Source organism: Anabas testudineus, chromosome 23 (assembly GCF_900324465.2).
Source record: "Anabas testudineus chromosome 23, fAnaTes1.2, whole genome shotgun sequence".
In the NCBI taxonomy this organism is placed as follows: Eukaryota; Metazoa; Chordata; class Actinopteri; order Anabantiformes; family Anabantidae; genus Anabas; species Anabas testudineus.
In genome coordinates this window covers 9130269-9152665 of record NC_046631.1, presented here as the reverse complement: position 1 = coordinate 9152665, position 22397 = coordinate 9130269, and the positions used below count along the sequence as shown (strand labels likewise).

General features: G+C 41.5%; 1 protein-coding gene across 3 annotated transcripts in view; it reads right to left on the bottom strand.

The window, feature by feature from the left end:
- sema3aa (sema domain, immunoglobulin domain (Ig), short basic domain, secreted, (semaphorin) 3Aa) overlaps positions 1-21502 on the bottom strand; it is a 78011-nt gene extending 56509 nt beyond the window's left edge. For 2 of the 3 annotated variants that reach the window (XM_026362726.1, XM_026362729.2), the window contains exons 1-3: positions 18155-21502; positions 15458-15560; positions 3260-3349 (exon numbers count right to left, since the gene is read on the bottom strand). The gene's annotated coding sequence lies outside the window, so the exon portion shown is untranslated. The remainder of the gene's footprint in view (positions 1-3259; positions 3350-15457; positions 15561-18154) is intronic. The other variant, XM_026362727.1, reaches the window with a different exon arrangement.
- Positions 21503-22397: the final 895 nt, after the last annotated feature.

Sequence of the window (22397 nt, the reverse complement as noted above, 5' to 3'; positions counted from 1 at the left end):
AGTTTTCCCATACGGTACTGAAGCACTGTTTTCATGTTGAGGCACGGAGGCGCAGCTGCACAACATCCATGTGGCGATGTTTATAAGTGAGCATGGAAATCCAGCAGAGCTCTGTCACCAGTTTTAACAAGCCTCTACAGAATGCACCACACATGCAAACTCGCAGCATCACGAAAACATGCAAGCACCATGCAAACAAACACACTCGTACATATACTTAGGAAACAACATTGCACAACACAGTGCACCTCCATGTTTTTATCCTTTGCCACCTGTTCTGTGACCACAACATATATTTATGAGCAGAAAAACATTTATTTTCCTGCTGCAGCCATTATTCCTTTCAAATAAAACTGCAATGAAATAAAAATGGAACTCATCTGTCTCTGTCTCAGCAACTCTTATTAACAAGAACAGCCAGGGCACTGCATGAGGGCAAAAGTGCATGACGGAGATTAAATGTGGGTGAAATGTAATGCTTGTTGTACTGTTTGTAATGCTTGTACCTTTGTTGTGTTGCAGGATCGTGTTTGCAGCCCAGAGGACAAGTAGAAGGCACTCGGTTCCAAATGACTCTCTCTGTACATTGGAGCTGACTCAGCAGGCTTTGAGTCTGCTTCATTCTGCTCCTTGATTGCATTGGCCTCCTGTCCACCTTGCCATTGATTCCCGTGCCCCAAGCCCCTTTTCTGTTTGCTTTTCTCTTATTCAATACCTACAACCAAAGCTTCCTCAATGCCTGTATTACTGTGGTGTTACCTGTATTAGTGCCGAGGTCAACGGGTTTAAGAGGGAATGGTTCATGTGTTGCAGAAAATGCCTGACATCTTGACTTACACCCTGCTGCAATGGTAAAACAGAGAATGGCTTGAACAGTCCTAAAGGTTAGGAGGTGCTGTTTCATCATTCCAGTTAAAAGCTCTTTAAGTTTAAGTGTAATTATTGGCATTTGAAGTGCTCCAAGGATAAACAATATGCAAACGTGGGGTTAGAGGTAAAGCACATAAACACCTTTATCCATCTGTCCATAACATCCTGTCCAAGCTAGACGTATTTCATTCTTCAGCTGTGACTGCAACAACAAAGTGAAGCTGCAGTGAAACTGATATTGGCTTTAAAAGCGAGTTTTCCCATGGAGGTGAAAACACAAAGCACACACTGTATTTATCCCAGCTCTCTGTGTCATGAGGACATATTCAAATCATGATAATAATCTGTCCAGTCGTACATTGAAGAAAGTTCAAGACCGTAATGCGTGTTACCAGTGAAATGGTGAGATTTGATCTGGCTTCTCCACCAGAGTTTCAATATGAGTAACCTTCAATTATCACCGTCCCATCATTCATACTCAGCCACGCCGGTAACACGAAACCGGACGCAGAGGTGGGAACGTTCGCAAGACACAAAATATTCACCAAAAACACAACGGAATGCAAGTCAAGACTTTGAAGATTAGAAACCTGAGTAGGCAGCCTGATAATGTTTTCTGAGATGGCATTTTCGAGACCAGCTCTCAATTTCCTTGTGCACTCTTTTTTCCTTCTAAAGGAGCACACTGCTTTCACTTGTATGACTCACTTGAAGAGCACATGATGGGCACTGACTATGGAAGCAGCAAAGACATGCCATCGGAGTTAAAAAAAAAAAACAATCAATCTCAAGTTGCCTGTTTAAACCTAATTTTTTTCAAATTTATATGAGCAACAGAGCATCAATTTCTCATCTTGACTACAGGAGTCAGCCATGAGAAAAAGAGACAGATATGTAGCAACAAATACAGTGTGAGGACAGAACAAAGTGCAGTCAGGCTGGTTAAAAGAATTCCTCTAAATGAATTCACTCTTACATGTGTAGAAAGTTTAATGAAAATCAATAGTGTAATTTTCTACTTAGATACCCCAATCCCTCCAAACGGATTCCCTCATTTCCTCTCTGTGCATCTTCGATTAGTCAATCAAGAAGCTGACCCCAACAGCACAAAGTCAGCCAACTTTAACCAATAGGTCAGCAAAGTTCACGGTGATTTCACCACCACCCCTACTTCAAAATGTTCAAGTTCTGTAGCTGTTTGTTTTATAATCCCTCTTATTAAGACATGCTTCTTAGTCATGACTTAATCAATACATATCCTCCAACCCGGAGGTCGATCGATATGATTACAGGGCTGTTAAAAACCTGTAAAGACTTGCCAAACCCCAATTAAACTGTGCTGATTAGGCAGCTTGCATATACAGTAAGTAGCTAGTCTACACATGCCCAATCACAACTGATCATGTTTGTTCAAGAGCAATCCCAAAACTCGCCTTATTGAGTTCCTACTAATCCAAGCATGACTCTAAGTGTGTTCACATTTTCCCCTGAGACATTTAAAGACCTTTAGCAATAAGCACCATCAGACGTACAGACCTGCGTTACATTTCTATTTTCTCATTGTTAAATGGCCTGGACTTGTGTGGGCCCAGTTGTTTTGGGCTGAGTTCATTGTGCCACACTGTTGAGTTGGCATTTCAATGTCCTTTTTCCTTCCAGGAAAATGCTAATTCTAGTTGTAAATGGAGGGGACTGCAAACAATTATAAATGTGTCTAGACACATAAACTGTGCTATTGAGGGAGAAACACATACTTGTGGAAATAGAAGTTAGATTAAAGTTATCTTATACACACATACAAATTAGAAAGCTAATGTCTGTAGCAATAAAGACTGCTTTGGGATAAGGATGATGTTAAAAACATCAATTAAACAATGTAGTATTGTCCATGTTACAATAAAATACATGGTGAAAAGAGACAATTAATAGACCAACTAATTATTTATGATTTTTTGAAAGCCTGATCTGTGTTTCACAATCTATACCTGCCGAAGTCCATAAATCAACTTTTATCATGTGCTGGAACTTCATAAATCTCAATATGTACTTGAAAGAGGGGCCTCTGTTGATGGCGGGCCAAAGGCACTGCAGAATCTCATGAAAATGAATCAGTATCCAGATGTAGTTAGCATGGGGTTTCTGTTTTGCATTTAATCTGTGGTTCGATCTGGGGCTGAGGTAAGCGTGAGCTGATCGCTAACAACAGCTGGTATGTGGTCATTTTCATTGCCTAGACCATCTTTCTCTTAAAGACAAGCAGAAAAACAACAAAACACAGGTCTTACAAGGTGGATGTCAGTGGGGAAAACTGGGACATAGTGACAGGAGAGGAAAGCAAAAAGAAGTGAAGTGAGAGTGTGAGAAATAAAAAGTCTGGGCCTGGTGGTACCTGATCAAATCACTTGAATGTGTCAACATCTGGGGTGGATCGGCTGTCACTTTATGAAAACCGCCTCGTCCGTATTCAGTTGATGCAGTTCTATTAAAACAAGAAAACACACTTGATCAGTTTAGTCATACTGATTTTATTACCGTAAATGCTGATCAAACAGAACATTGACCAAGAAGACAAAAAAACACTAAACTGTGTTAATTACATAAGAGTTTCGCTTCTCAAATGACCACTTACAGTCTGCAAGTACTTGGCACAGACTCCACTCCTTTCATTCTCTTCTTTGCTCTTGGCAGCCGCATCTTGTTTTTATGAACTAGCCCTTTAATTCCATCCAACCACAATTGATGCAAACAACACAGGGCACTGGAGTATACACCAAGCAATTGCACAAACACAAACATGTCCTAACATTTACAGCAGTGATTGAAGTTAAGGCCTTCAACTTGGAGAGTTGGAATGAGCCCATTACCTAAGAGCAGGCGGAGCACATGTGTGCCGGGTTGAACAGTTGAACAACCCATGTGTGATTCCAGGCATGTTCTGGGCATTATTCTGAGTGCATGGACCCATCACATCTGATATTACTTCCGTACTGTAATAATACACTGCCTCATCTCTTTGGAAAGTATGAATAGTTGATAGTTGATTGCATAGCCCTTCCTGAAATTACATACCAAATGCTGAGGGCATCTCTTCTGCCTCATATGTACAGAAATGAAAACCACTTGTAATGAAAGTAAAGAGTGTGGTCACATGTCTTCAGAGGTCCTTCACGCTAGACACAAACACAAAATAACATGCCTATAAATTGTCTTAAATGTGGACAAAGACTGACCCAGATGGAATAAATGTTAGTTAGTGATGTATGAAAGAGGAGAAATCACACGATTAATCAAAGAAAATAAAAAGACACGTGGTGGATAAGTGAATAATGTTTGTGGATTTGGTTGGACACATGGTATAAAGAATCACAAAAACAGAAACATATAAAATTACTTTATCGTATACATACCTCGACATGTCTCTCACTCACACACACACACACACACACACACACACACACACACACACACACACACACACACACACACACACAAACGAGCTGTCATGATACCCTCTGTGACATAACCATGTGTGTGATCATTAAATGACTGTGGCAGGTTGTTTTTGCCCAGGCTGCCCTCTGTGCATCTGTTCCCCATAGTGCTTCATTAGTGGGAATCCTCTGGGAGCTGATGGGCAGGTCAGGTAGAGGGTCCCAGACCTCTGCTGTCTGTGCAACTGACAGAAATGCTAAAGTTTGAGGTATGGACAGAACTGGGGACAAAAAGGAGAGGCTGCGTTCCAGGACCCTGGCTCTTCATGCTCATGATCTGACAAGAAGGTGAGGATGAAGAGGCATGGGAATAATACATTCAGCATGAAACCTCAGCCTCTCTCTTGTTGCTTTATATGAAGAGATCATTGTTGTATCTTTAAGCTTATGGCTAACATGAGCAACAGGAGATGTGCTAACTGAGTTATTAAATGGTGAATCAAATTTATAATGTGAGATGAATTTCCCTTTACAAACTAAAATGGGTGATGGTTTACCACTTTCTGCCAAAATATGAGAAAACTGTCATGCCACCACCATAAATAAAAGTAGATGGGCTTGGGAGATTTTTAAAAAAACTTCTGACTCCAGAAATGCTTTTCCCAAATAAATAAAAAGTGTAATTAAAAGTAAAGGTGGTAAACATGCTATTCTTTCGTCAAACTAAATTTGCTTATATTTACAAAATACCATTAAGATCTTGAGTGAAAATATAGAAAATCTAAAAACTTAAAATCCCAGATTTGAGTTTTTAAAGCACTTTTTACTTCTCTATAAACGTGCTTTGTATTTGGTCAGAAAGTTACAGTAAAGTACCTGCACAGTAGAGAAAACTATATTAATTTGGGTGAAGTGACCCTTTAAGCTCTATCTCCTCTTTCATCTCTCAGACTTAACCCTCTCCTGCAGTCTCTGGTCGGCTATTTCCTTTTCCCTCACCATTTATTTCACCAAATCTTTCCTGTCGGATACTTTTCCTCACTGACTCGTTCTCCATCACCAGCTCACCCTTCCTTGATAGCGGTCGTGTAATCAGTGTGACTCACAGATAAATATCAGTAAACAGTGAGTAACGTTTCCCAGCTGGTTTGGATTATTCTGCTGTCTTAGTGGCTCAGTCAGCCTCTTACGCCGGATCACGAAACCTGAACATGATACCACGCAAATCCCAGTAGAAAACTAGGGTTCTGACCACTGCTGTCTCTGAATTATACATTGGATAGGTGCACACACAAGGATCAATACCAAAGTAAAATTAATAGCGTGCATGTGTCTAGTGAGATCTATGCAAGTTAAAATGCCCCCTAGAACAATCAGAAATCAACACCATTTTCCTGAGAGACCACATCTGTGAATGTATTTCATATTCTTTGGCTACTCACTTGCATAGGTCATGACAGGTGTCAACGCATATCCTTTTCCATATTAGAGGGATTTTCACTTTAAGTCAATATCTCTATTTGAAGTCAATGGGAGTTACATTCTTTAGCTCTCTGGTCCAAGGGTGCAGGCCAGAGTCCATCAGTGCAAATGAACAGCTTTCAAAGGCAATTTAACAGAGCTGTATGTGATGCCAACTGAGCAGCAATCAGCTTCTGGGAGACTTGAAGTCAAAGAAACTCAGCGCCAAATTCATTGTGAAGGACTAGGAACACAAAAGAACCAGTTAATAGAATAACTGAATAACAAGCTTTGTTTAAGAGTACATCTTGTTCTGATTTACTGAGTGTTAAATCAAAACTTTCCTCTATGTCTTCTGTTATCTATCATTGAAATGTGGGCTGGGTCTAGATATAATGTAAGAAAATATATTTTTGGTGCGACTGAATCACTCAAAAGTGTGCAAATACAGCACAATGCAGAGCTGGGAAGCTGGTCGTCCACATCCACACCTTCCCCACACAAATTAGATCAGGAGCATGAGGAGAACAGCTCAATAAATAACTCAAACCTCAATAACATTCTTTGGAAATGTAAACACAGTTTTTACCAGCTGAAATGCTCTGGTAGCCACGCACTAGCTCAAGTAGTGGGTGACTCTGTTATAAAAAGACTCAAAAATGTTATGACACATATTTGGCATTTAACAAGAGATACATGAAAACTTGACACAGAAACAGATGTAACCTGAGTAAAAGTACTATTGTAAAAATAGTGAGTCAAACTTCTATTAGGTGATAGAAGGTTTGGTGAGTTAACCTTCAGCGAGGGGAAATGTCCATGTTATGTGCATTAGCGTACTTTAAACACAAACTTTTGGTGCCAAATAAGTACAAAAAAATGCAGACAAAATTGTGAAACATGTAAAAATCTATCACAGTGTAATGGTATATTAATGACAGACTGTAAACTAGGACACAGAGTTACAGACAAACCTTGGTGAAAGTGTTTCAGATTTTTTTGGTCCCATTTTCAGCACCGTTCTCTTCTCATTATTGAAAAAATGTGAAGGTAAGAGCCTAAGGTTGTGGCCGGCCTTACATTAGAGACGAGTGCATTCACTCAGGATCATACACTGCTTTTATTGTAGCAGAGCCACTGTCCAGAGTGCTACATAGAAAAGTAATCAACTCTCACTTTATTCTATAAATTTTTTTTTCCTGTGATACAGTTGGTGCCATGTTCAGCGTGTCCCGTTCATGCTGTGTTTCCCCATTGCATCACTCGCTCAGTCAAGAGCGCAGCAAACTTTTGGCAGGTATTCCAAAATCTGGTTGGATTTAATGAAATGTGACTGCCTGCTTTAAACAGCCTTCAAATATGAAACTGGTCTCCCTCCGCCTAATCCCACAAGGCTACGAATATCCATATAAATATGTCACATTTGTCTAAATCCGCATATTTGACAGGCCACAGTACAAGTAACCGTTTAAGGTTGACAGATACCATGGTGCACTGAAAAAATAAATACATAAAGAATATAAAACAGAAGTTCCATTTTACATTTTCAGTTTCCTTCCATTTTGGCTATATTAAAATCTCCCTGCTTTCTCCAGGATGCGGAATTTCAGTAGGACTTTAGACAGTCAGCTTAACGTGGAATTGCATCCAGATGTGTCCTGAACTCCACTCACAGTAAGCCAGGGCTGGAGATGCAAAATAGGTGTTCGAGGAACGGGGGACAAGCAGAACCCACGTGATTTTGGCACACTCCAAGGTGCACTGACTAAACATGACCCTGTTGTGACCCTTACTAGCCAGCCCCGCCCTCAGGGGGCTCTTGCAGGTCTTTCAGGTCCTGTTCCAATACCTCCAGGCTGACCTGCCCTATTTCAAACTCAATCAGTGTCCCACAGGACATATGTTATATTGCTGCATGGCTACAACACTGCGACTATACCACAAGAAGGGCTCTATTCCGAGAGAGTGAACCCATGTACCTATGGGGAAGACTCTGCTGAATGAGAACAATTCAAGCACTAAATTGGGCTTTTATTCTTTTTCCTAACAATATCCAGCACACACACAATGGAAACGTGGAGTGGGCCCCAGCAGATAACACACATGGCTCCTAAATGGTTATTTTTCATCGTTGCATCGTAACAATGCAATATACAATGAGCCTCTCCTTCTCTGTAATGGATTCCTGCGGCTGCACTTGGCCGTCATGCTCAAGTTGGCGGTTGCATCATAAAAACACTGTGTTTAGCTGACGTCCTCCCATTCCGTCACAGCGTAAAACAAAACAGATACAAAACACGCAGCCAATGACTGCACTCATTAATACCAACCATGGTTAGTTACACATGGGGGATTTTTTTGATGACTAATTTCACATTTTTTAGTCCTTGCTCATCCCACATCCTCAAATCACCCTTCATGGTGGATGGAGTTGGTCAAATAAGGACGCACCAATTTTCTACTCATCCAAAGAGGAAACAGGAATAACCTCCACCATCCTGGACCAAGAACAGATAAAACAAACAAGTCTCCTGCATGAACACATGAACTTGAAAGCTAAAAAACGCCAGCTCTCAAAATAAATCTGACTGAAACACGGGGCAGGAAAACTAATTAGTACCATTAAAGTGTTGCTTTCGCTCCACACAGTGTTCAAGTCACATCAGCAGCTCTTCCTCACATTTTCAGTTTGTAACCTACTTTGGTTTCGGAGCTAGCGGTGACTCTGCAGGCATTATCAACTCCTTTTTAACACCAACACTCACAACACTGGAATCAGCAGTGCGGGCACTTATTTCCACATGCTGAAGAGTAATTAAGGAACGCTCACAATTCTTTGGCATTCTCTCTGTGCTACAGTGACTATAATTATCTATTCATGCATCACATTCCTCGGATAAGTGTATCGATTCCAGCTGTGAAGGGGCTCTCCGCTGCTCAGAGCAATAAAGAACCAACAGAAGAAGACAACCTGTTTTCATGTCTGATTAATATCATCATCCTAAACCAATAAACTAATATAGCTGATTTCTTTCATTAAAATTTTGAAACAATAATAAATTCTGCTACAACACATTGTCAAATCTGAAACAGACACCAACGGGTCTGTAGCTTGAGATGTTGTTTTAGGTTTTTTGTTTATGTTAATACAAAAAATGTTGTAATTAAAAACTGTGTTTATATTTTTCAGTTTAAATATAGCAACAAGCTGAACATGTTGAAGGTTAAATCTTCATCTATTTTTGTTCCATCTGTATAAATGAATCACAATAGCAAAATAATTTGCACTCGGAATTCGATTAAAAACAACCTGACAGCAGGAAACCATCGAGATATTTGGCTCCTCTATACAAGGCTGTATAGAGGGGAGTGTTTACTTTTCCCATGCCTCATCACTGACTGGTTAATCACACGAGGGGTATGAAATCAGTTATTGGACGTCTCTGCTTGTACATACCAGGTTTCACCAGGCGGAGAAGTAGTGCTGGGGTTGCCACAAGATTATTTGGATTCTTGTCAAGGTTTTAACTTGAAAACCACAGGCATTCAGAGCACTTATGCCAGACTCTTGACTAATCAGACCAGAAACTTACAGAATAGACTAAGTGGTTTTCTCACAGGTACTAGAGTGGCAAAGAACCCCGCAAAGTGAGTCTGACTCATTCACAAGTGGCCTGTGCAGTAAAATCAGGGCGTCTGCCAAGAAGTATTCCAGTCACTGGCTTTCTAAATGTTCCCCATACCAATCTACTCTAACAATCAGGCATTTTATGCTCATTTGGATATGTTTATGCTGACCACTATATGACTGTTATTACTGTGTGATTAAAAAGAAATGTCTGGCTTTTCAAGAGCGGCACTACCCACACATAAAAAATATCCACAAAAATGTTATGAGTCTGTTGCGTAAATGGATATCCTAACAGCCTCGAAATAACTGTCAGACTATAAATAACAGTATGGCATCATCTCTGCTTTTGTGTCTTAAGATGCGTCATAATAAGCATGACTATATACTATTATTGATCATGTTTTTATTTAGGCCATAAATAAATATGCATTGAGCGCAAAGATAATTTGTGAAAACCATTAGCTTCAATTAGCTTTACTACTAAAGTTAAACTCTAAAGTTTAACATCTAGGCAACTTTTATTGTATCCAGCCCAGACAGACATGTTAAAATATGTCAGTATAACAAATACAAATGTCAGTATTTGTTTTCTTTTTTTAAATAAAAAATAATCTGTGCATCATAAACATCTAAGAACTGAATGAATCACAGTAACTGTCCCATACGGGGAACATGCTTCTATTCATTAATGGGGAGATAAAAGCATTACATGTATGTAGTTTTGTCCATTGCCATATTGTCATGTCAATTAATGAGCACTAAAGGTTCCTACTTTGCTTCCATTCAAAAGTTCAAATGCAAGGTAAAGGTTGATAAGGTTGATAAGAGTTCACGTGTGTCTGAAAGGGTGTGAAGAAAACAGACAAAACCCAGCATCAAAGATTAGGAACCAAGTCTGTGTAAGTGACAGGTGGTTGAGTTCTCGGTTGATCCCGTCATCTCTGTTTCTGCTATCTGAGCTTCATGACATCAAGCCCATATGTATGCATACTTAACACAGTATCTCTTTATAAAGTACAATGAAAACAAACACAAATGACATTTTTTCTGGTTATCTTATATGTTTGTAACGTAGCGACATGAACATGAACATTATTATGCTCCACTAACTAATTCTGATGACCTGCACGTTCAGCCAAAACCACTAATTGGGCTACCACAGACTTACTCACTTCCCCAAAACTGGCAACAAGCTGAACCCTTGAGAGTAATTCTGCCAAACAAGGACTACAGCAAACAATGTGTAGCTGCTGTCAGAGGTCACTGAAATTATATGTCTACAAATTACTTTGTGGGCTCATGGTAATGTGAGGCCTTGGGCAGAGGAGGGGTTGGGGAGCGGCAAATTCAAGTCTCATGGATAATATTGAGTTGGTATGAGCCCAGGAAAGCATCATCACAGTTTAGATGATCTCTCTGTGATCCCAACCGCTGACATAGAGGAAAGATGCATCACTGCAAAACACCGGATACACAGCCACAGCTCTCATATCAGATTTCTAACATAGTTTGTGCTATTGAAACATGGCCAGATGGAAATAATACAGCTGGTCTCTTGTCAGGTTGTTATTTAGGGTAAATTTACACTGAATTTTTGATGTAGTTTCATGCTGTGAACATCCAGCAGGCATTGACATTAACATTTAATAGTGGTCCTACTCAGAGTACTTTGTCCTTGTGGGTCAATCAAACAGACAGTAAGAAGTTTGTTGACTAGATCTAAATCTGATGCTGTAGGCCTAACAAGTATTAAGATAGTAATCTACACTATGTGACGTATTGGCTGACATGTCAACACCTGTGTCTGCAGCAAGTCGGCAGGTGTTTGCCCCGTCTGTTCCCTACAAAACTAGACCAGCACTATTCTCCCACCAAAGACACTGACCTACTGCAAAAGTTCAACCATCCTCCGCCCTTAAGGCACTTAAGGTCATACAAGTAGGGCACAAGTGGCAAAGTAATCACTATAAAGTTAAGATGAAGTCAGGGCATTGGGGGGAATGCAGACACAAGGGAAGAAGAGCTGGTTTCTCCTCAGACAAACAGGGTCATTAGCACTTTCAGAGGGAGTCCCAGCAGGGGGTTGGGAGTTCGGGAGTTTGATCTCAGTGAAAGTGTCTGAAGCCATGAAATGTGGGGAAGGGCACAAATGGTAGAGTGATCACAGGGCTGCAAGTAGAGCTCGCTTTAAAAGGGGTCAGGTGGCTTTTTCATCTCTGCTAAAGGCGCTTGGCAAAAGTGACGTGATGTACAAAGAACAGGCACTGTGTTGACTGACAGACACTATGAGTTGGGGTTAATGCTATTCTGCATACAGCCATACTGCCTAAACAAAAGGACAACGAAGCAGAAATAAAAAGAGAAAGTAGAGCAGCCGGACTAGTCTCTGAGTTTTCCCTGAGACAAGGCGATGAGAAATTGGACACATTAAGTGATGGATGCTAAAGTGTCAGTTCTAATAGGCAGCGACGCAGTAGCACTGTACTGCTGCTCCCGAAATCCAGGAGAGAACAGTCCAATGATCAACACAAGGGAGCCAATTAAAAACCAGACTTTGGCAGCCAACTGCATTACACTGACCCTCATGTGACACTGGAAACACAACGGAATCCACGGAGAGGGCTTTTTATTTTATTTTTATTTTCTGCAAAAACCTACCCAGCATTTTCTGTCTCCACACTACAAGATATTATTGATCTGTGGTCTCCTGTTAAATCACTGAGCCTCCACCTTAATTATTTGTAACTAACTGGCTGCAGGAGAGTCTGGTTTCACCTCTTGTTATAGGGAAAAGGAATGAGTGCTGACATCATTCCCTCCTCTGATAAGACGGAAAGACAAATGACAAGGTCACTGAGGTGGAGGAGGTAAGGCTGCAGCACATTCGGGAGATAACACATTTCAGCAAAGGTTTCTTTATACTGTTGCCTGCAGAGATCAAACACTGAGGCTGCTTTTTTCGCTCTCCGATTGAATTTGTCTCAGTTCTCTGAGTTAGGTTGTTTTTCTCTCACTAATTGGAGAGAAGACTCACAGACGGATGCAGGAGATAGCTGGAACTAAGGAAGGTCACTGATATGAAGTACATTCTTCTTCTTTCAAAGAAATAGTTTCAAAAGTGTTTTGGTTTTGTGAAATCCTGTGAGACAGCGGAGCGTTCCACTGGAAGAAATCTGCCAGGTGACCATATGTAAGCAGCGAACATGTTGGCAAAAGAGATGCGTTCTAAATACAGCTGAGTTATTTCTGTATGGGAACTTCAACACTGAAAGAGTAATTATGTTGGAAGCAACTAATTATATGCTTCGCAATCAATTTTCAGCCAATCAAAGCAAAGTAAAAGCAAACAAACAGCTCATGGTTTTAATGCCTTCTCAGAGCAATAAGAGTTAATATAATCCAAACCATTTAAAGTTTGCACATTCATTAATTTACGAGAATTCACCACACATGGAAAACACATTAGAGACAATGTAAAACATATGGATACGCCTCCGCAAAAGTGCGCGTTGAACCCAGATCAAATTTGTCTACGTAGCCCCCATATCCTTCTGAAATAAACCAATACGCTATGTGAAGAAAATGTAGAATCGACTGAACCAAATTGTAATGTCTCTACATCCTAGCAGAAACTTGAGTGAACTTAGGGATAGTGAGTGCAGAGTGCCAAAGGTGTTTGAGGGAATCTGTCCCAACATGCGGGAGGGCAAGAGCGTCTGGAAATAGCACTTCTCAACAAGCCTTTGGTGTCTCCTCGTTTTACACTCATATGACCAACAGTTCCACCTGACTGACATTCACAGAGTGTTAATATGACTCAATGAAAACAAATAAAAGCTCAGTGAGCTATTTAAAGGTCCTATAGTTTCTACAATACGGTGCCCCGGTCACTCATACTTGCATTCCAGCAGCGGTGATTCCCTGCATTGCTGTGGTTCGTCAGTCAGGGAAGGTAACCAGTTCATCTATCACCAACCTTTCCCAAGGGACTTCCTCTGTCATGCTGTAACATCTGTTGAGCACTGTGCAAGAATGATAGTATGTCACATCTGTAGCATTCACAGTAACTGTAACTCATCAGTTTGAAGATGTGGATATGAAATATGTCTGTCATTTAACCCTCAGAATGGAAGAGAGTCAAAATGTGGTGCTAAAGTAACGTTCAAGCTAAGATGCTGCTCCAATGAACTGTTCCTTCAACCAACACAGGAATACGTATACAGTATGTTTCTCTATGGGGGGAGTCAATGCTGCTAAACCTAGTGATATGAGAGGAGAAGGTCAAGGTTCAAAAGGCCAAAGGGCCGCTATCAGTCGACATCTGTCAGGAAATGCTTTCTGTCCTTATATCTTCATCTTCTGGTGTTTTGAGTAACGAGAGTCTGTGATACAGTGGTGATACGAACACAGCTCACAAGCTGCTGGAATCCAACCAAAGATCTGACAGCTCATCACACTGTCAAAAAGCCCCTCAATCATCATTAATGAAAATGAAAACTTCAAAGAATCTGGTGTTTAGTAAACATACATTCAAATCCATCTAGCAGAATCAAATGTTGGGTTCCAACAATCCAGTCAAACCATAGAAAAACGTTTAGGCAGTTTTTATAGATTTAGATGTTTAGATCTGGCTAGCATTTTAGAATTATGGTGTGTCTCGTAGTGCACTATTCTGGGATTGGTCTGTGACAATGTGCGGACAGAATCATCTTTCCAGTTGGGAGAATGTTAGGGTGCCTGGGGAAATTCCTTTCACCTAGTTTGGGAATTGACCTGCCTGCCCTTTGCCCCACAAATCTTCAGGTCCATAGGTCTTTTACTGTTGGAGTCTAACATGGCCGCCCAAAGGAATCATGGCCCATTGAAAGAGACGAAAGGGAGGCCCTCATCACAGTCACATTCATGGATAATTCTTTAAACAGGAACCTGTTCCGCTGCCAATTGGAGGCTTGTTTGTCATCTTGCCCCTGCTGTTTAAAATGAAAACTAGAAACAATAGTACATTTAAGCAGCAGTTCAGCTCTAAAGATTTTCCATTTAAAATAATATAAAACAGTGAAAACAGATGTAGAGAAGAAATGTTGGATTAAGATTCTGTCAATCAAAAAAAGTAATCAATTCAGCATTGTACAGCACCATATAGAATAAATACAACACAAAGCACTGCACTACCTCAGCTGCTCGCCCCTTTTTCACTGACGCTGCACAGTCATGATGGGCTTAATAAATCATGGGAGGCTTCATAACAACTAGCAGCAAATAAAATAGCAAAGGAAAACAACCAGGGTCAAATATATCACACAATGGTATATCTCTTGTTCAGAAATGAACTTGCTTTATGATAAGTTGCCTCCCCTCACTACAGCAGGCATGTGCATTCATCACAGGATTTTTTTGCTTTTGCCTGTACCTCTCACTCTCCCTTTCAATTTAGCTCCTGCGATCCCTCCCACTCACGCCCTCTAATTCTATCACTGTGTGTCCCCTCTCGCTCTCTCGCTCTCTTTCTCTCTCTCTCTCTCCCTCCTTGTCCCTCATAAGCTGCAGCAGTCAAGAGGATGAAATCACTCCATCAGTGAGTGGCGCCTCCACTGTCACTGGCATCAGACAGCTCAAGAGAAGGCCGTAATTAAACAACTCAAGCTCTGGTAATTACCCTACAGTGGCCCTAATTACCCCATTCCCAGGGTGATTACAGCTTGCAGGGGAAGGGACCAACTACAAAAAGCCCTCCCTGTCTGGGTGAAGGGGGGCAGCAATGATGGCAACAGGGAAATTGTGCAGTTTTATTCCAATTTTATTGGAAAAGGAGGAAACAAGCAGGTAAACCGGATTAGACTATAAAGGAATGAGGATTGAGATGACACAATAGTATGTGCACAAGTAAATAAGAAGAATTCACTGTGGGGAACAGGTAGCATTACAACAGACATGGCAGCAGGATATACAGTAGTTGCACCTGCATACACAGAATTACAACAAGAATCCTCCTTCCTACACTTTCTGATTTGGGCATCACTGGCACAGCTCTGGCCTGGCTTAAGTCCTATTTGTCTGGACGTACCTTTAACTTGGCAGGGGCAGGTTTCTGAGTCTCCCAGCCTGGATGAGAGAGAGGCATCTTCAGCTCAACCTCTCCAAGACAGAAGTTCTTGTCCCAGCCAGACCTTCAATAAAACACAATATCAGCATCAAGACAGGGTCCACAGTGATTGTTCCAACTAAGTCTGCCACAAACTTGGGAGTCCACAAATATCTTGCACTTATACCCCATGAAACGGAAACAGCTCCTTTTAAGATCACTTTACTTTAAAGTTCGTCTCCATGGCTTAGATGCTTGCTTGCTTTGTGCCTCACTTGTAAGTCGCTTTGGATAAAAGTGTCTGCCAAATGACTAAATGTAAAGGCAATTGACATAACAAGATAAAAAGCTGTTCACACTCAGTACTAAACACCTTGAAACTTGGGTAGAAGGTTACAGACTATCGTGTCCATCATGCAGTGTTCAGGAGGGAATCTTACACAGATCAGCGCATCTCCTCTCTGTCTCAGCATTTTTACTACAAGAGGGGCTATGCTGCTCTAAGCATATCGCTCTCTTTCCTCTCTCCTTAACCCCCCCCAGGACATGCTGACTGTGGGAGGGAATCGATGCTCCGCTCCAACAGACACTACTGTGTCGATTCAGCACCTGGACAAAGGGACAAAGGTAAAAGTGAAAGAAGAAAGTGACATCTCAACTAGCTCTGAAGAACTTGTGACATCCTTTGTGAAAGTGAGTCCCTTTGCTGATTACAGAGACCCTTGGGACCTTGAAAACTGGCTCCGTCCTTAGGTGGAATAATGCGTTTGTTTGTTAATGAGTTTATTCAAGGCAGAATACATGACAGACACAAACGCACCAAATAGTGTGGATGAATGTACACTAAACTGCCATCTACGATTATTTTTGCTTGTTCTTTACTCTCCTTATTTTAAGTAGGATACACCACATACATCGTGGTTGATGGACACCACCTTCACATACATACACTATTTCCACAGCATGGCCAAGATGACTCACTAAGATCAGACATTTACATCAATTTCTGTCTAGAGATTAGCTTTATTACAGCTAAATATAAAAACTAGAAGGAAACACAGATTTCTCCTCAAACAGCATTAAATGGGATACAAGAACACACCAAACACCTTGCAGCCATTTGTAGCCGTAATGGGGATTTGTTTTGCCAAAGCAATAGAACAGCGTCTTTAGCATGCATTTGGCATCATTTATATGCGTGCTGTAGGATCAGAGTGGGACATCTGCTACGTGTTGAGTGACTGAGGAGGGCCATTTGAGTGAGAGTGCTGAGGACTCTGATTGATGTCACATATAGCGGAAAGTCTCTGCGGTCCCATTAGCAGCTACAGTCTGTATTACTGTCACACCCGTCAGCCATGATGGAGGACTGCTCCGCCGCCACAGCCATCAGTAACCTGCCCTGTCTGTGAAACGACGAGCAGGGACAAATGAATCGAATGGCTCGTCTCCCAAATGAACACTGTGTGTGTGAAACCAGAGACACACTGTGCTTTAATACAGCCCTCAACCCTTGTGAAATTGCTCCCATTTCCAGTGGTGTGCATTTGGCATTCATCAAAATCAATCTCAGCTTTCGTGTTCGCCGTGGCCTCTGTTGCCTGTTCTCAGACATAACAATCCACTTGGGATTAATAAAAAGAAGAATACTGTCGGTTTAGTTGAAAATATTTACATGACAACACAATATGATATTATGTGCTGTTCTGTATGTGCTGCAGGCTCAGTACTTTGTTAGCTAGAATGGTCCAGATTTCATTACTTCCTTTTTCTCTTGGGTGAGTAATGATATTGGCCTTTCTTACAGGTGCAACTTGGGTAACATATGAATCACCACACAAATGGTGCTTCAAAGGTCAGTCTGAGATATATCTGTGCATATATTTACATGTGTGTGTCTGCTATGAAAGACTATGGTTCCCTAACTAGGAAAAGGTTCAAGAGAAAAGATATGGGAATGTTAAACTTTCCGTATTGGCAATTCTCATAGCTTCTGGCATGTCTGAATTACCCACAAAGCCCTAAGGATCATGCCATATGCCATACTAGTGCTCTTAAACTCAAATCAAATGTCTCTGGTTGTTTAAACAGTTCTGTATTTTCACTGCACAAGACAACACTGCAAAACAAAAGGCTTCTTGTACCCAAGCAGTAAGTCTCTTGCCCTCAAAACAATTAGCTTCATATATAACAACAGCACTTGGATGTGTGTTTAGAAAAATAATTTATCCTTTTAATCTAATTACATGGATTCCCCCTGCCCCCAAAGGCTTCCAACTCACAATAGAGCTGTTTGTAGTAAGCTGAGTAGGGATTTTGGTTGACATCATTATGATGAATATGAAACTCAACCAAGACAAACAAGCATGGATATTTAGAATTCCTCGATAATTAAATTAAGACATGACAAGATGTATCTTGTGGTCTGGCATGTTCCCTCACAGAAGCTCCAGTTATTGAGTATCAGCAGGCCAGGCTCAGGGAAGTGTGAGTGCACATGTACATGTCTATGAAAACACATGTCTTTTACAGTACATGCACTGGACACACAGGCCTATTGTGCAAAACTCTTTGTGTTCCTGGTATGAGTGTAGTTGGTTGGTTGGTTGTGTATTTAAACAAATGAGTGTGTATGGGAAAGTGCATGCATATACGAGCATATCATAAGCAATTACTCACTATGTGACATAGATGACAGGAAATCTCTAGGAAACCGGATTTAAACTGTGGGAACTTCAAAGAAGAAGAAGAAATATGATGATAATCTGAACTCCACAGGACCACTGGCGTCAGGCCACTCATGCTCACTGCTTGTCCTGGATGGAATTGCAGGCCTTGTGCTTCATACTTGCTTTAATTGATACTGCAAAAGAAAGTAAACTGAATATTAGTGATTTGATAAGTCATATATTCTCACATGGACAAACAGTTTGTGTAACTTTGGTGCAGTAAAAAATTGAAATGATGAAAACAACTGTGCAGGTGAATTAATACTTGCAGAAGACGTGTCCTAACTTCAGTCAGCAGACCACAAATGCAAAGTTCATTGCGAATAACATGATCAACTTTACGCCAAACTCATGCAAACTATGCCACTTACACCGCCGGCCTCGCAGTCTCCCAGCCTCTGGTGGACAATAAGAAGAAAGCAGCCACAGCAGTATTATCAGTAATGAGAATGGATAGCCGCTTGGCCACACCATCTCAACCCCATTGATCACATGGCCGTGAAGAGTGATGAAGCTCGAAGAGAGGAGACAGCAGTGTGCATGTTCCAATTCTTCTAAGATCCATTTTAATTTGGCTCTACATTGATAACATCTCCCCTAGAACCCTTTCCAGCATGGTGTAGTGCATGTTAGTGCACAGAATAGAGTAAACACCCTTTTACAGCAATTGAGCAGTATTCATCATTCTGTTAAAAGCAGATATAATTGGAGACGTGTATGGATGAATTCTTGATTGCTGTGTGTGTATGTTCAACTGCAGTGATCACTTGTAACTGAAGGCCACGTCGATACATGTATTAATGGTTACTCTGGGCAAACAGCTGAGGAATTAAATATTTGATTCATTCACTTTAACACTCAACCGGCTTGGAGATTGTCACCATCGATCAGAGAACACCACCAGCATGTTGCTGGATGATGCTGAGGCAGCAAATACAACAGCTCATTGTGATGGTGACTTCATGTTTGATGAGGACTTTGTTTTACATACTTTACAACAACAATTTAGTCCTCATTCTGTCTCCAAAATACTTTCCTTCTGAAGTGGTAGCATGTCACATTTGATCCAACAGCATTACTCAATAGTCTTTCCCTTTCTTCAATCCCTTATTGCCAGTCCATGCCTCATAAATGTCATCCCGACCTGTCTAAACATTAATCTCTATGAGACTGGGGCCCAGTGACTGTCCAAAACAAACCAGTCTTGTTGTACTGCACCCCTGCTGAATAGTAGAAGCTTGGCAGAGCTAAAGGAAATGGAGAAGCATGAACTGGAGGGAACTAGCCATCTCAGTCTTTTTACTTGGATGCAGGGGTGTGCAGCAGCAGCAGCAACAGTGGGGTCTCCAGTGGGAAAAATATCAGCAGCATTATGGAGTGGGGTTGAGCCTGCCATCACTATGAATGAGAGGAAGAGGCCTGTCAGAGCACATAAAGGAGAAAAAGACACAATCCCAGATAAAGAGTAACGGCAGTGATGGAGGGAAGGAAAGAGGGAAAGGCCAGTAGGAAAGAGCTCATGAGGAAGTGAGAAACAGACAAAGAGGGATTAAAAAGCACTCCGATCACAAATGGAGGAGACAATGCAGGAAAGAGCTTAAGAGCACATCGATGAGAGACTTAGATAAACCACAACAAACGCACTGGCAAATTGAAAGCGAGAAAGAAAAGACAGCAAACTGGAAAGACAAAGACAAAAATCAAGCAGGAATGAGCAAAAAAAAAAAACAGTACAGGCCAAATAGAAATTAATTAATGACGGAGAAAAATGAGGGAAAGCAGAACAATAGGGGAAAAAATAGACAATAGCAGACTAAATTAGATGAAAGGGAGAAAAACATCCTGTCACAATGGCACATCAGAGCCCGCATGTGGCACCGCTTGATAAGATGCGTCTTTGCCACCTTCCCTGCTGGCACCCGAGTCCCCCCTCCTCTTCCTTCCCCAACCATCTGTGCCATACAAACACACCAAGCTGTCTGTCAGCGACTCTAACTCACGACAACACGGGTTTTGTGACATCAGCCCTGGAGTCCAGCTCCTGATTACAACGAGGGACCCCACATCGGTGACATCACCATCACACAAGCAGAAGGTGCCAAAATAGCTCCCACAGAGGAAGATTTGAGTCAAGTGAGCTGGAATTCCAACCACACCGGCCAAATGGTTATTCTGGACGAAGCACAGAGTGAAACAGCAAGATGGAGAAAGAATTAGCTGAGACTTTTGAGAAGCTCATCAACTTCATGACTCTCTAGCGCCGTTCTCCTCCCTCTTTGCATCTAAGGTGGCTGTGAACAGCTGTTGGTATTTGAGGTCAACTTACACACCACCCAGCAGTGCAGCACCCACAGGCTGGGAATGACTGACATCTGACAAAGGGGAGACAGGCGTGGAGCACACTGTGGCAAAGTTTAAAATGAGGATGAAGAACAAGTAGAAACTCACTGAAAATATGTGAAATTGGATTTTTGAATTCAGTGATTATTCATTTGGTCGATAAAATGGAATTCAGTCTTCATCAGCACACAAACAAGAAGCTGTTTCTAAGAAAACCTTGTCCTCTTTGTTTGACCTGGCCTAAACCATACACAGTCATATTACTTAGACTTAGTTGAGAGAGTTCCTACTCTGCTTGGCAGTATACAGAAGCTATAACAGTTCTTCCTTGGCCCTGGGCAGGTATCCAAACAGCCTCTGCAGGCTTTGATGAAGTGTTCTGTCATGATGTCAGCCTCCATTGGTCTCCAGCTCACCTGGGACCTCTCTCACCCTTAACAACTCCTAGCTAAAAGGAAAGAATGAAAAATGGAAGAAAAGGGACAATTTAACTGGTGTCCTCATCTATAGCCTTTGCTTCTCAGTTCTTCTCACATCCTTAGCTAACTCTCCTTTGTATCAAAAAATGACAATAAAAACTCAGATATGCGGTCATCCTTATTTCCACTCTCTCCTCTGCCCTCTCCTTCCTCCGTCTCTCCTCGTCCTGCTTGCCGGCTGTCAGCAGGTTAAAAAATGGCTCAGCACTAGCAAGGGAGACACAATTACTCATGGCACAGGCTGTATAGACATTAGAAGCTCTGTACTCCTCTGCGATCTCAGGGCCATGTGTTTCTAATTAAACGGTGCAGTGGAGGAATTATCAAAGCTTAGGATTGCATAATGAGCACTGGCAGAAATCTGCGGCAGGCTGTGACACTCCTCGTCTCAAGAGGCACACAGTGGTTATATTCTATTAAAAAGGAAGTGTGTCAATATGTGTTTGGGCTAAGCAATCTTTTCTTTTTTTAGAGAGAGACAGACATAAATCCCTGAATTTATCTTGTGTTTGTAACAGCATCACTGCTTGAGTAGAATCCGTTTATTTTACTGCTAAACCTCTTCTCTTATGGTGGTCAAACTGCAAGGTGGCACCTGCGAGGCTGTTTCTATTCACAATAATTCTGCCTTCAGATCACATTTCTGTGCTTGTGTGACGATCGCCAACACCTACCCTGCTTTTCTCCTCACCAGCGTTCAGCTATCATCACGCAACACCAGTTGGCCAGAGACAGACATGGCCGATTTAGCTCGCCAAATGGAGGCATGTTCCTCCTTACACAGAGAGACACTTCTGTAATAGATGTCGGGCCAGCTTTTGTGAAACATCACACACGAGCGAGCGAGCACACGCATTCTCACTCACATGCTTACACAAAGAACGCGTGCACACACAAACACACTTAAATCCTGGTCTCCATGGTGATTGTTTTAGTGCCCATGTGAACTTGCCCCCCTGCATCTGTTTCTGTGTTTTGTTCCTTGTGTAGAAAAAACAATAATTACTTATTCATAACCACATGACTATTTTCATTTCCTACACAGCATTCTCTGAGCACCATAAATGAGAACAATAAATACTCTGGCCAGAATACAACATGCAGAAATGAGTGCAGGGAACAAACAGTTTCTAATTTCTTTCTTTAGAGACCCACAACGTCTTATTAAAGTCTGTGCTTATTTCATTGCAGATAGCTGAAGGCGTGATTCACATGTTCGCCACTGATGCAGCCCATCATCACAGCCATCAGCACACAGTCCAAGTTGATGGTTTACACTTCTAACAATGAAGGAGGCTAAGCAGGAATGCCTGTCTGTCCTGTGCCAAAATGGCCATTTAGAGCACTGAGTCCACCTGGTGGATAAACAGAGAA